The sequence below is a fragment of the Cicer arietinum genome, chromosome 5 (genome assembly GCF_000331145.2).
Source record: "Cicer arietinum cultivar CDC Frontier isolate Library 1 chromosome 5, Cicar.CDCFrontier_v2.0, whole genome shotgun sequence".
NCBI classification, from domain to species: Eukaryota; Viridiplantae; Streptophyta; class Magnoliopsida; order Fabales; family Fabaceae; genus Cicer; species Cicer arietinum.
This window is the reverse complement of record NC_021164.2, coordinates 6989476-7001443: the sequence shown is the minus strand read 5'-3', so window position 1 is coordinate 7001443 and position 11968 is coordinate 6989476. Positions and strand designations below refer to the sequence as shown.

The following is an 11968-nucleotide window of genomic DNA, read 5'->3' as shown; positions in this document are numbered from 1 at the left end:
TTTGGTTAACATTAAAGATAGAGAGAAGAGAGGTCTGTTATGTCTGGCGATGTTTGGGAGAGAATAGAAAATGTTGGATATGTTTGTGACAATTGCTGCAAGACTTTAATAATGAAGTTGTTGATGAAGATTATATGTAGCAAATTCCAAAGCGTGCACTAGTCTTTAGGTTCGATTCGCCCCATGAATCAGATGCAAATGGGATGAATAGGGAATCCCCTTCAGGTACTTTAAAAAATATTGGTATGATTTGCACTAACTCACAAGAGTATCTTTTGTATTAAATAACTTATGAATTAAATAAAAACTAGATGCTAACTCGCGTGTTGCGTTGATATATTTTAATTGATTTAATTTAAGTGGATTTTAAAAAAAAAAATCAATATGAAGTTTTATGTCTCAATTGTTAAATGATTATTGATATAGTGATATAGTAGTTATATCAATAATATATATTCAATTTTATTAATGTAATTTATAGATGAGAAGTACCCAACAATAAAAGATACATATAAATAGTCGAAATATATTTTAGGGTAAGCAAGAGAGACATATGTACTCTCAATTCAGAAGAAGTTGAAGAAACTTCTCATGTTATTAAGTTCAATATTATATATTATGAAAAGATGTATACAATTGCTAGCAAAATGGCAGGTAGATGCGAAAATGTGAAGTTGATTAATGCCGACAAAAAAAACGTATTGAGTAGTAAAGTGGAATTAATGTGAAAGATATTGGGCAAACGTTATTTAATAATAATGTGGGATTAATTTAGAAAATTTTGAGTAGACGTTATGAAATAATAATAATATTTAAATAGAAGATATAATATAAGATAGTGGGTGATGTATAGAATTTGTGGAAAATCTATTTAGAAAGGAAACTCTCTATGAAGACGTACATGTCAATTTTTTGACTGAGGTGAGAAATGTTTGCATATATGAAGTGTTTTAAATATATATAATAGATTGTAGATAAAAACAAATTTTATATTTACGGCATTCTACCTTTGTTTCTTATAGGAATAATGAAGATGTAAATAGGAATAAACCTTTATTGGTTTATTACAGGAAAAACAATATAAAATAATGATGTTTTTGTTTTATGGTTAGACTGTTAGTAGTTACTGTTTTATAGTTAGGTGGTTAGTGTTAGTTGGATCATATCCCTTGTATAATCAGCCTATAAATAAAGGCTCCCACCCATTTGAAAGGATCTTTGGACAATATTAGCAATTGAGTGGTTTATACCATTGTAGGAGCGTATTCGCTCTTGTGTATCTTTTTCTTTCAATCAATAAAAATCAGGGACGAATAATTCCTTTTCGCTATTGAGTTCTATCAAGGGACCTAACAATTGGTCCGACCTGCTAGATCATCAACAACCATGGGAAGCACCATGGAATCACGTATGACAACAATGGAAAAGTGGACCAGGGAGCATGAAACAGTCTTTCTTGGAATGCAAACAGATATGGAACAATTGAAGGATGACATGGCAGAATTGAGAAGTGCAATGCAAGAATTGATCATAGCAACAAAAAGAAAGACCCAAGAATCGTCCGAGAGCTCAGAATCGGATAAGAGTGTGAAGAATTCCGAGCAAGAATCAGAAGAGGAAGAAAATCCAGCCTCACGTTGGTGGTTAAAGAAAGTGGAATTACCCACTTTTGAAGGAATCGATCCCTTTGGTTGGTTGAATAGAGCTGGAAAGTTCTTTACGATTCAGAAAATAAAAACCGAAGAAAGATTAAATCTTGCGCATATTAGCATGGAGGGTGACGCCTTGCATTGGTTCCAGTTCTGGTTAGACAAAAACAAGAACGCGGCTTGGAAAGGATTCTCCGAGGCAATTTTACGTCGTTTTGGAGGGGAGCATCGCAGGTCTGTCTTCGAATATCTTGCGGGTTTGAAACAGCGTGGAAGTATGGATGAATTCATTTACGAGTTTGAGTTACTCATAGCGCGAGTGAAATTGGTTCCCGAAGTACAACTGATGGGTTATTTCATGAATGGGTTGCGCAAAGAGCTTCGCGGCCTTGTTCGACCCCATCACCCGAGAACTCTAGTTCGAGCGATGGAGATGGCAAGAGACGTGGAAAAGTAGCACAGGGAATTGCGCCCTATGGAGTACGATGGGAATCACATCAAGAAAATTGGGTCGCGCTACCAAGGAATCGGGTCGAGTGTGGTTCGGGCCAACCCAGTGGCTAGAATAAATGTTGCACCCACGAAATTTGGTAGGAATGGTTATGGGGCATCACACAGTGGCTCAAATCAGGTTGGAGGTACCATGCAGAGTCGAAATAGAGGCGTTAAACACCTTCCTTATCCAGAATATTTGAAGAGACTTGAGGAAGGAAAGTGTTTTCACTGCAATCAATCATTTGGGTCTGGTCATCGCTGCACAGAGCGTAGTTTGCGTGTAACTATGCTAACAGAAAATGAGGAGATCAATGAAGAGGGGGAGTTGGTCCATGTTGAGATGGAGGAGGACTCTGAAGAAGAGGAGGAATTAAAGGAGGGACCAGAATGCAAAGTTATGGACATGTCTAGATGTTCTGCACGGGGTATGACACAACCTCACACTATGAAGTTGCAAGGGGTTGTTCAAGGAACGACAATGCTGATATTGATAGACAACAGGGTAAGTCATAACTTCATATCAACTAAATTGGTGAAAGGTTTGGGATTGTCCGTCGAACCGACAGTCGTATACACCGTCAGATTGGGAGATGGACAAGGAAAGGATACCCAAGGATGTTGCAAAGGAATTTAGATTCAGATGGGAAACTACACGACTATTGAAGACTTCTTTTTGTTTGAATTAGGAGGAGTGGATTTAATATTGGGTGTGGCTTGGTTGGCAACCTTGGGGGAGGTCAAGGTAAATTGGAGAACCCTCACTATGAAGTTTATGGCACAAGGAGCTGGTTTCACCTCAAGCCCTCATGAAAATGACCGAAATTGAAGCAGTTTCATTATTATGGGGTTTGGAAACAAAAAAGACATGTCAGGAGGTTAAAGTGCAACTTCCAGAATCGCAGAAGAAGGAATTACAACAGATTCTGGATGAGTTTCAGGGTGTCTATGCTGAACCTACATGGCTGCCTCCTAACCGTGACGCAGATCATAAAATACCAATCCGAACGGGTGTTGATCCAGTTAATGTTAGGTCTTATCGGTACCCTCATTTACAGAAGAACGAGATCGAAAAACAGGTTGGTGATATGCTTAAGTCGGGAATAATTAGACCAAGTAACAGTCCTTACTCAAGCCCAATTATCTTGGTTAAAAAGAAAGACAACAGTTGGAGATTTTGTGTAGATTATCGCGCTTTAAACAAGTCTACTGTGTCGAATAAGTTTCTCATTCCGGTTATCGAAGAGCTGTTGGATGAATTGAATGGGGCAAGGTATTTTTCAAAAATAGATTTGAGGTCGGGATATCACCAAATAAAGATTTGAGGTCCACAAAACAACCTTCTGAACCCACCAATGTCACTATGAATTTTTAGTGATGCCGTTTGGTTTAACCAACGCCCCAGCCACCTTTCAATGCGCCATGAACGATACTTTCCAGCCATATCTCCGAAAGTTTGTATTAGTTTTCTTTGACGACATTCTCATTTATAGTAAGTCTTGGAAGGAACATTTGAGCCACCTGAAGTGCATATTATACATTTTGCAGCAACAACAATTCTATGTCAATTTAAAGAACTGTGAATTTGCGCAAACCACAATAGGATACTTGGGGCACCTCATTTCTGAAAAAAGGAGTGTCTATGGATCCCAAAAAGGTGGAAGCAGTTGTAGATTGGCCTATCCCTAAGACAATCAAAGATTTGCGGGGTTTTTTGGGATTGACTAGGTATTATCGGATATTCATATGCAACTATGGGAAGATAGCGTGTCCCTTGACTGATTTGTTAAAAAAAGGGAATTTTTAGTGGAATTCAGACAGTACGACAGCCTTCACGAAACTTAAAGAGGCGGTCACAACAGCTCCAGTGTTGGCTATGCCTGATTTTGATCAAGCTTCCAGCATTGAGTGCGATGTGTCTGGGCGAGGGATTGGCGCTGTGCTTACTCAAAACAAGAGACCAATTGCTTTCTTCAGCAAAGCACTGGCAGATTCCTCCCTTAACAAATCTGTCTATGAAAAAGAGTTGATGGCATTGGTCTTATCGATTCACCATTGGAGGCCATACCTGATTGGGAGGAAGTTTATAGTCTACTCAGATCAGAAAAGTCTACGACACCTCCTTGAACAAAGAATCACCATACAAAATCAACAAAATTGGTTAGCCAAATTATTGGGTTATGAGTTTGATATTATCCACAAAAAGGGAAGCACCAATAGAGTTGCCGATGCCTTGTCAAGAAAATTTGAAGAGTTAGAGTTAAAAGTGGTGACTAGACCCCTTTGGCAGGATATAAACCTCATAGATGAAGAGGTTACAAATATGTGAAGACTTGAAGGAGAAGCCAGAGTCACATGGAAACTATACTTTGGAAAATGGAAGGTTGTATTACAAGGGGAGATTGGTTCTGCCACCAAAGTCTAGTTGGATACCCAAGTTGTTGCATGAGTTCCATACCTCTCTGATAGGAGGTCATTATGGGGTCTTTCGCACGTACAAACAACTAGCTCAATCGTTATTTTGGATTGGCATGAAAACAACAGTCAACGACTACGTTTCTGCATGCCACATTTGCCAACGAAGTAAGCATCAAGCATCATCTCCGGAGGGGCTGCTCCAACCATTACCGATTCCGAATGCAATTTGGGAAGACATTAGTATGGACTTCATTGTGAGTTTGCCTAAGGCCAAGGGATTTGACGCGCTGTTAGTGGTAGTGGATCGACTCAGCAAATATGGTCATTTTATTCTCATCAAGCACCCTTACTCGGCTCGCTCCATTGCTAAAATATTCGTGAAGGAAGTGGTGAGGCTTCATGGTATACCAGCTTCTATAGTAAGCGATAGAGATCCGACCTTCTTGAGTCAACTCTGGAGGGATTTCTTCAGGTTTCAAGGAACTACGCTGAAAATGAGTACATCTTATCATCCTGAATCAAATGGACAAACGAAGGTACTTAACCGAACCTTGGAAACATACTTGCGTTGCTTTAGTTCGGAACAACCAAAAAAATGGGAAGACATGGTACCATGGGCAGAATATTGGTATAATACTAGTTTTCAATGGGAAGCCAAGTGTACTCCTTTTGAAACAATTTACGGCAGACCACCACCATCGCTAACACGATTTGTACCAGGGGAAACTATAGTAGAAACAGTGGCACCAGACCTGATGACCAAAGACGAAGCGTTGAGACAATTGAAATATCATTTGGGAAGAGCACAACAACAAATGATCAAATTTGCGAACCGTCACTGGAAACCCACCAAAATTAAAGAAGGAGATTGAGCTTACTTAAAAATCAGACCTCACAGGCAGGTTACTATGCCAACACGACTTCATCCTAAACTAGCAGCTAAGTATAATGGTCCTTATTTGGTGTTAAAACAAATTGGGACAACAACCTTTAAACTCCAACTTCCAACATAGGCTCGCATTCATCCAGTTTTCCACGCTTCACAATTAAAGTTGGCTGTGGAAAAACATGAGGTGGAAACAACCCTACCTACATATTTACATGGGCAGGACCCTGCATATACACATTCACAGGTACTGGACAGAAGAACCATACAACAACAGGGAGAACAAGTGCAACAAGTGCTAATTCAATGGCAGCAAAAGTCTGTAGAGGAGGCCACCTGGGAAGATGTTAATACAATCCAAAATCAATTTCCAGAATTCAACCTTGAGGACAAGGTTGAGCTTGAAGGGGAAGGTATTGATAGGAATAATGAAGATGTAAATAGGAGTAAACCTTTATTGGTTTATTACAGAAAAAACAATAGAAAATAATGATGTTTTTGTTTTATGGTTAGGTTGTTAGTAGTTACTGTTTTATAGTTAGGTGGTTAGTGTTAGTTGGATCATATCCCTTGTATAATCAACCTATAAATAAAGGCTCCCACCCATTTGAAAGGATCTTTGGACAATATTAGCAATTGAGTAGTTTATACCATTGTAGGAGCGTATTCGCTCTTGTGTATCTTTTTCTTTCAATCAATAAAAATCAAGGACGAATAATTCCCTTTCGCTATTGAGTTCTATCAAGGAACCTAATAGTTTCTTGATCACTTTATCAACTCTCTCATCCCAAATTGGATTAAAAGTACTCTTCATTACACTTCATACCACCAAATCAATGTAGATAAAAACAAATTTTATATTCATGTAGTTCTACCTTTGTTTTATGATCACTTTATCAACACTCATTCATATCAGCTCTATCATTCCAAATTGGATTTAAAGTACTCTTAATTACACTTATCCTCTATACCATGCACCAAATCAAATTTCTGAAAGAAAACTATCCACATTTATTATTTTAAAACTAAATAAAAGACCAAAATTATCATTTTTAAACTAAATAAAAGACCAAAAGTAGTAAATTTATGTCTTTAATCACTTTCAACATTCCAATTATTTCTACCATACCTTTCGATAATACTAACAAATTGCATTGCTATTACAGCTTCCTGTCATGTATGTTAAATTTTTTTTAATTTGAAAATTTGTACGAGATCGTGAGAATAAGTATTCAAAAATAAATTGTATTTTCATATAATACATCATTTGTTAATCAATTGTTACAATTTCTATTTTTCAGTTTCTCTATGATATAATCAACAAGTTGAATTTTTCAGTTTCTCTATGATATAATCTACCTTGGGAAATATTATTTTGATGTTGAAATCGTGTTGAGTTGTCTTATACATTTTTGAATTTTTTGATGTTGAATTCGGATTTGAGAGAAGGGATAAAAGAACGCTCCAACACTTTGATCGGTTTTTTGTGGTGCAATGAGAAGAGATTAGAAGATTTGTTTTAATAGTTCAAGAAAGACCGAGGACAAGAAGTGAGGATTGTTATAACTGCGCGAGCTTTATTAGCATGAGTTACGGTTAGTTTAAGTGGGGATATCCAAGTGCACCGCATCTAATATCTATTATTGATTATATTAGATTAATTGATTTCATTTGTTAAAAACTAGTCTTAGTTTTGGTATGTTAAGGTTACAAAATTAAACTTTTGTTATTGAGCTAGTATATGTATGGATGTGAAAAAATCATTGTTATTTTTTTTTTACAGAAATGTTAAAACAGTTTTAGTCTCTCCAAGTCAACAAATATATATTTTAATTTAAACTCTTATACTGATAATATGTAATTTATTTAACAAAATATGAGCAATCAAAAACTAAAATATTCTAAATTTAAAAATATGTTTGATATTTAAAAATATATTAACTCAATGTTATTTTTTTTCCTCAATATTTTTTTAGAGCCTATAAAGATTAGTTCGTTTGATTTTATTTAATAGAAAAAAGATATGTTCTTTGATATACTAATAAACAGATTAAGGATAAAAACTTTATAATAAAATGGGGTTATTTGGGTATAAGTATGAAGTTTCCTTCCAGAAAGTTGTGGACTTATAAAATGAATTTTTGTCTATTTAAAAATAAAATTCATACAAAATTGTTGCACATTCAAAAAAGGTAAAGAAGGAATAACATTAAAATAATAAGAAAACAATTGATGTTAGATTTATTTTGACTAAATGGTTCTTCGATTAAATAAAGATTTTATGATTTTATTTTTTGAATAACTAACTATTTTATGTACTTTTTTTATTGTTTCTTTGATTTAGAACATCGCTGAATTTTTGTGAAAAAACAACAAAATTTATGTGCAACACTTTATTCATATATGGAGTTGTAGACATCCAAATGAATTCAAATTAGTTGTAAATAAAATATAACATCTACGACTACAATTTTCATGAAGACATTAACACTCAAATTGGACTCAAAATGAGTTAAAATTGTAACCCAAATGAAAGGTAACATCCTTTTTTTTTTCAATGTGTGAGTAAAATCACTTGATATGTGACTCGACTCACCAGTTTCACAGTTTAAATGTTTTATTGTAGTTACAAAGTTATTATTTCTCTTAGAAACTACTTTTCATTTGTCAAGTCTATTCATGAATCATGTAAAAGGTTTTTCATTCATTTTTAAACACAAGAATAATTTCATATATTCCTCATACTCAAGATTCAAGATCATATCACAGATTGAAAACTATTTCTTAATAAAATCGGTTGCACAATCTAGTTTTGAAGCGAGAAACAACAACGAGGGGATATCGATTGTTGGAGTGTCTATAATTCTAAATATGAATCATCGAGGAGACATAGATGTGTTGTATATCAAGGGCTAAAGAAGGTATTCTTTATAAAATTCCTAGATATGTATTTTTATATGGCTATCTTGCAAGAGTGAGGTGTGATCTTCATTTTGAAGATACGTTCAGAATTTGAAGGGTTTTCCAAGATTATGTGTAGAAGAGTGTTTAGGAAGAAGGGTTTATGTGGAAGACTTTGTAACATCTGTTGAAGGATCTTGTAAACACTTGTAATCGATAATCAAAGGAAGAAAACTCTCATTCGATTGAATGAGGACATGATGTACTCTACGAGCGAGAATGAAGTAGAGGAACTTGTATAGAATTTTGTCTTGATTTTATATGTTTAATGAATCTCTATTGTTAAGATTAAGTTCAACATCTAAGACTTGATTCAAGTTGCATAATATAATATTTTAGCGTTCCTATTAATTGGGATTCATAGTGTCTTTGTTTAAAGATCCTTGTCATATTTGATTGAAGTATCAAAAATCTTTTTCAAAATAACTTCAATCAAATTTTTTAGGTCATATATTTCTATTAAATGATACGATTTATAAATTTATTCACATTTCTTTTTCGGCACATTTTAAATAAATTTTTCTTCGATGAAAGAGAAAGAAAAAAGATACAACCTATTTTCATCCTTAAATATGGACAAATTTTTGTCATTAGCAAAGCCATCACTATCATAACACAAATTGTTCGTGTATCGTGTCGCGACCTAAATTTCGAGTTTTCCCTGAATTCAATGGAGTCACCACCAAAACTTATTTTAAAATTGAGAAAATATTGAGAAATCCTTAAAAATAACAAAAAAAAAAAAAGTATTTGAACCCAATTTTGAGTTCAGAAGTCCATTATGCGTAGGGAAGGTGTAAACACCCTACGAAATCCTTAAAATATGGTTACCTATAATTAATTGTGCAAAATTAATATTAACTTAAATATATTTATTTCTCCTTATTATTAAAAATGAGTATCAATTGTTTTTTTTTTAATATGATTTTGAAGTAAATGCGTGTTTAAGAAAGAGAGGAAAAAAAACAAAGAAACTTTTTGTAAATGTACTTGACAAGAATGTAATCTTGCTCCTACGGATCTCCCAGTGCGATGGAAAAATCAAAGCTATGTAGTTCTTGGATAAAAAATGTGGATGTGTTGATTGCTTTTAAAGAAAGACATTTTGTTACGGAAATTTAGATTTAGTTAGAAGAGGTTGTTAATTTGATAAAGGAAAAAAACCTCAAATTTGAGAAATTTATTATAATGAGTATGTTTGATTATTTGTTTGAAATTGACTGAAAATATTTAAGATCACAGAGTTGTCACAAACTCATGCGTTTTAAACTAGGACCTACAAGATGTCATATCTTGATCAATACAATATTATTAAAAGATTATTAATTTAAAGCTTAAGATCATCAAGTTGTCACAACTCAAATGTTATAAATATTTAAGATAAATAAGATGTCTTATCTCACTCAATTTCAATATTTGTTGTTAATATTTCACTTTATATTTTTAGAAGAAATTAAAGAGATAAACCTAAAAAAATAAATTTAAAAAAAAGTAAAATATTATCTTTAGTAAAAGAATAAATAAAATAGTAAGCAAATGTTGTCCAACTCATGGTTTACATATACTTGAGTAAAAAAATAAACATATATATATATATATATATATATATTATTTATTTTAATAATAAATGCATGCGTTTTTACCTCACTGATACTTTGATTACATAATTTCCCGCAACCGAGTCAACATTCAACATTTGGTTCAGTCTTCCTTCCTGAATTCGCACATCGGTATGCCCAGTCAACTCCTAATTTTTGGACTCCTAATTTTTTTCTCTAATCTGGTTGTAGATTTACTCTATAAATAAAGGGTTCTCCTCAGTTGAAAAAGCACACCAAAAATATATTTTTGCTATACAAATAAATATATAGAATTAAAATTAAATAAACCTAAGAAGATACAATTGGACTATTTTAAAAAATATATTTTGAACATTAATCGAATAAACTTTGTCTGAAAAAAAAAATACACATATATATATATATATATATATATATATATATATATATATATATATATATATATATATATATGTATATATAATATTAAAACTAAATTAAACCTAAATCACAAGCATATATATAACATTAAAATATTAAACCTAAAACAAGAATGGAGATGTAGGAGTGTGGTGACGGCGGCGATTTCCAACACAAGAAAAACAAAAAGTTCAGGTAAAAAAAAAGGGAAAAAATAAAAAGCGAAAGCTAGATAGAAAGAGTACAAATGTGTGAGAGGGAGAGTGATGACGGAAGACTTCCTGTACATGGATGGCCTTGCCAGAGTGGCTTGCAGAGGGGTGTGGTGATCGATTGACGAAGGCGCATGCAGTCAATCAGAGATGGCGGTGGCAGCGGCTGTATGTGGTCCGGAAACAGAAGCAGTGGTCTTATACCGTCGGTAGTAAAATTCCTCCCTTTTCTTTTTCTATGGTTTCTTTGATTTTTCTTGAATATTCTGATTGAAATAGTTTTTCTGATGAGATACAAGAATGAGTTTGATTTTTATGTTTTACTTTTCTGGATTTTTGCTTTCATGGTGGATGATATTTGTAGATATATTGAAAAAAATAAAACGTATTGAGTTTCTAAATTTTGTTCAGAACAATCTCTTTCTGATCTTCTTTTTTGTTTTCTTTTTCAGCTTCCCCCTTTTTAGTGATTTTCGTCTTCAATTTATCGCCTTATGTGATGAATCTGAGTGTCTATGAGATAAACCTAACACAAGAATGGAGATGTAGTAGTGTGGTGATGGCGGCGATTTCCAACAGGAGAAAAACAAAAAGTTCAGATAAAAAAAAAAGGAAAAAAAAAAAGAAGAGAAAGCTAGATAAAAAGAGTACAAATGTGTGAGAGGGAGAGTGATGACGGAAGACTTCCTGTACAGGGATGACCTTGCCGGAGTGGCTTGCAGAGGGGTGTGGTGATCGATTGAAGAAGGCGCATGCAGTCAATCGGAGATGGCGGTGGCGGCGGCGGTATGTGGTCCAGAAACAGAAGCAGTGGTCTTATACCGTCGGCAGTAAAATTCCTCCCTTTTCTTTTTCTATGGTTTCTTTGATTTTTGTTGAATATTTTAATTGAAATAGTTTTTCTGATGAGATACAAGAATCAGTTTGATTTTTATGTTTTACTTTTCTGGATTTTTGCTTTCATAGTGGATGATATTTGTAGATGTATTGAAAAAAATAAAACGTATTGGGTTTCTAAATTTTGTTTAGGACAATCTCTTTCTCATCTTCTTTTTTGTTTTCTTTTTCAGCTTTCCCCTTTTTAGTGATTTTCGTCATCAATTTATAGCCTTATGTGATGAATCTGAGTGTCTATGAGATAAAATTGAGTTCTGAATTTTTCATTGATTTGCACAAAAAATTAAGCAATCTCATACAACTATGGAATAATGTGGTTGATCTTTTTTATTGAGTATTCAAATAGTAAAAATTATAATTTTACTAAGTTAAAAAAAGTAAATAAATAAATAAAATAAAGGAGTGGGACTCTTGCGTGAGGAAGGAAGGATTTGAAGTGGAAGGAAGTATTTGTGGCATTGCTTGCTAGAAACA

General features: G+C 33.7%; 1 long non-coding RNA gene across 1 annotated transcript; it reads left to right on the top strand.

The window, feature by feature from the left end:
* Positions 1 to 10482: 10482 nt before the first annotated feature.
* On the top strand, positions 10483 to 11631 carry LOC113786196 (uncharacterized). The gene is made up of 2 exons (XR_003472352.2): positions 10483 to 10806; positions 11050 to 11631. It is a non-coding gene; the product is annotated as an uncharacterized lncRNA (long non-coding RNA).
* The last annotated feature ends 337 nt before the right edge of the window (positions 11632 to 11968 follow it).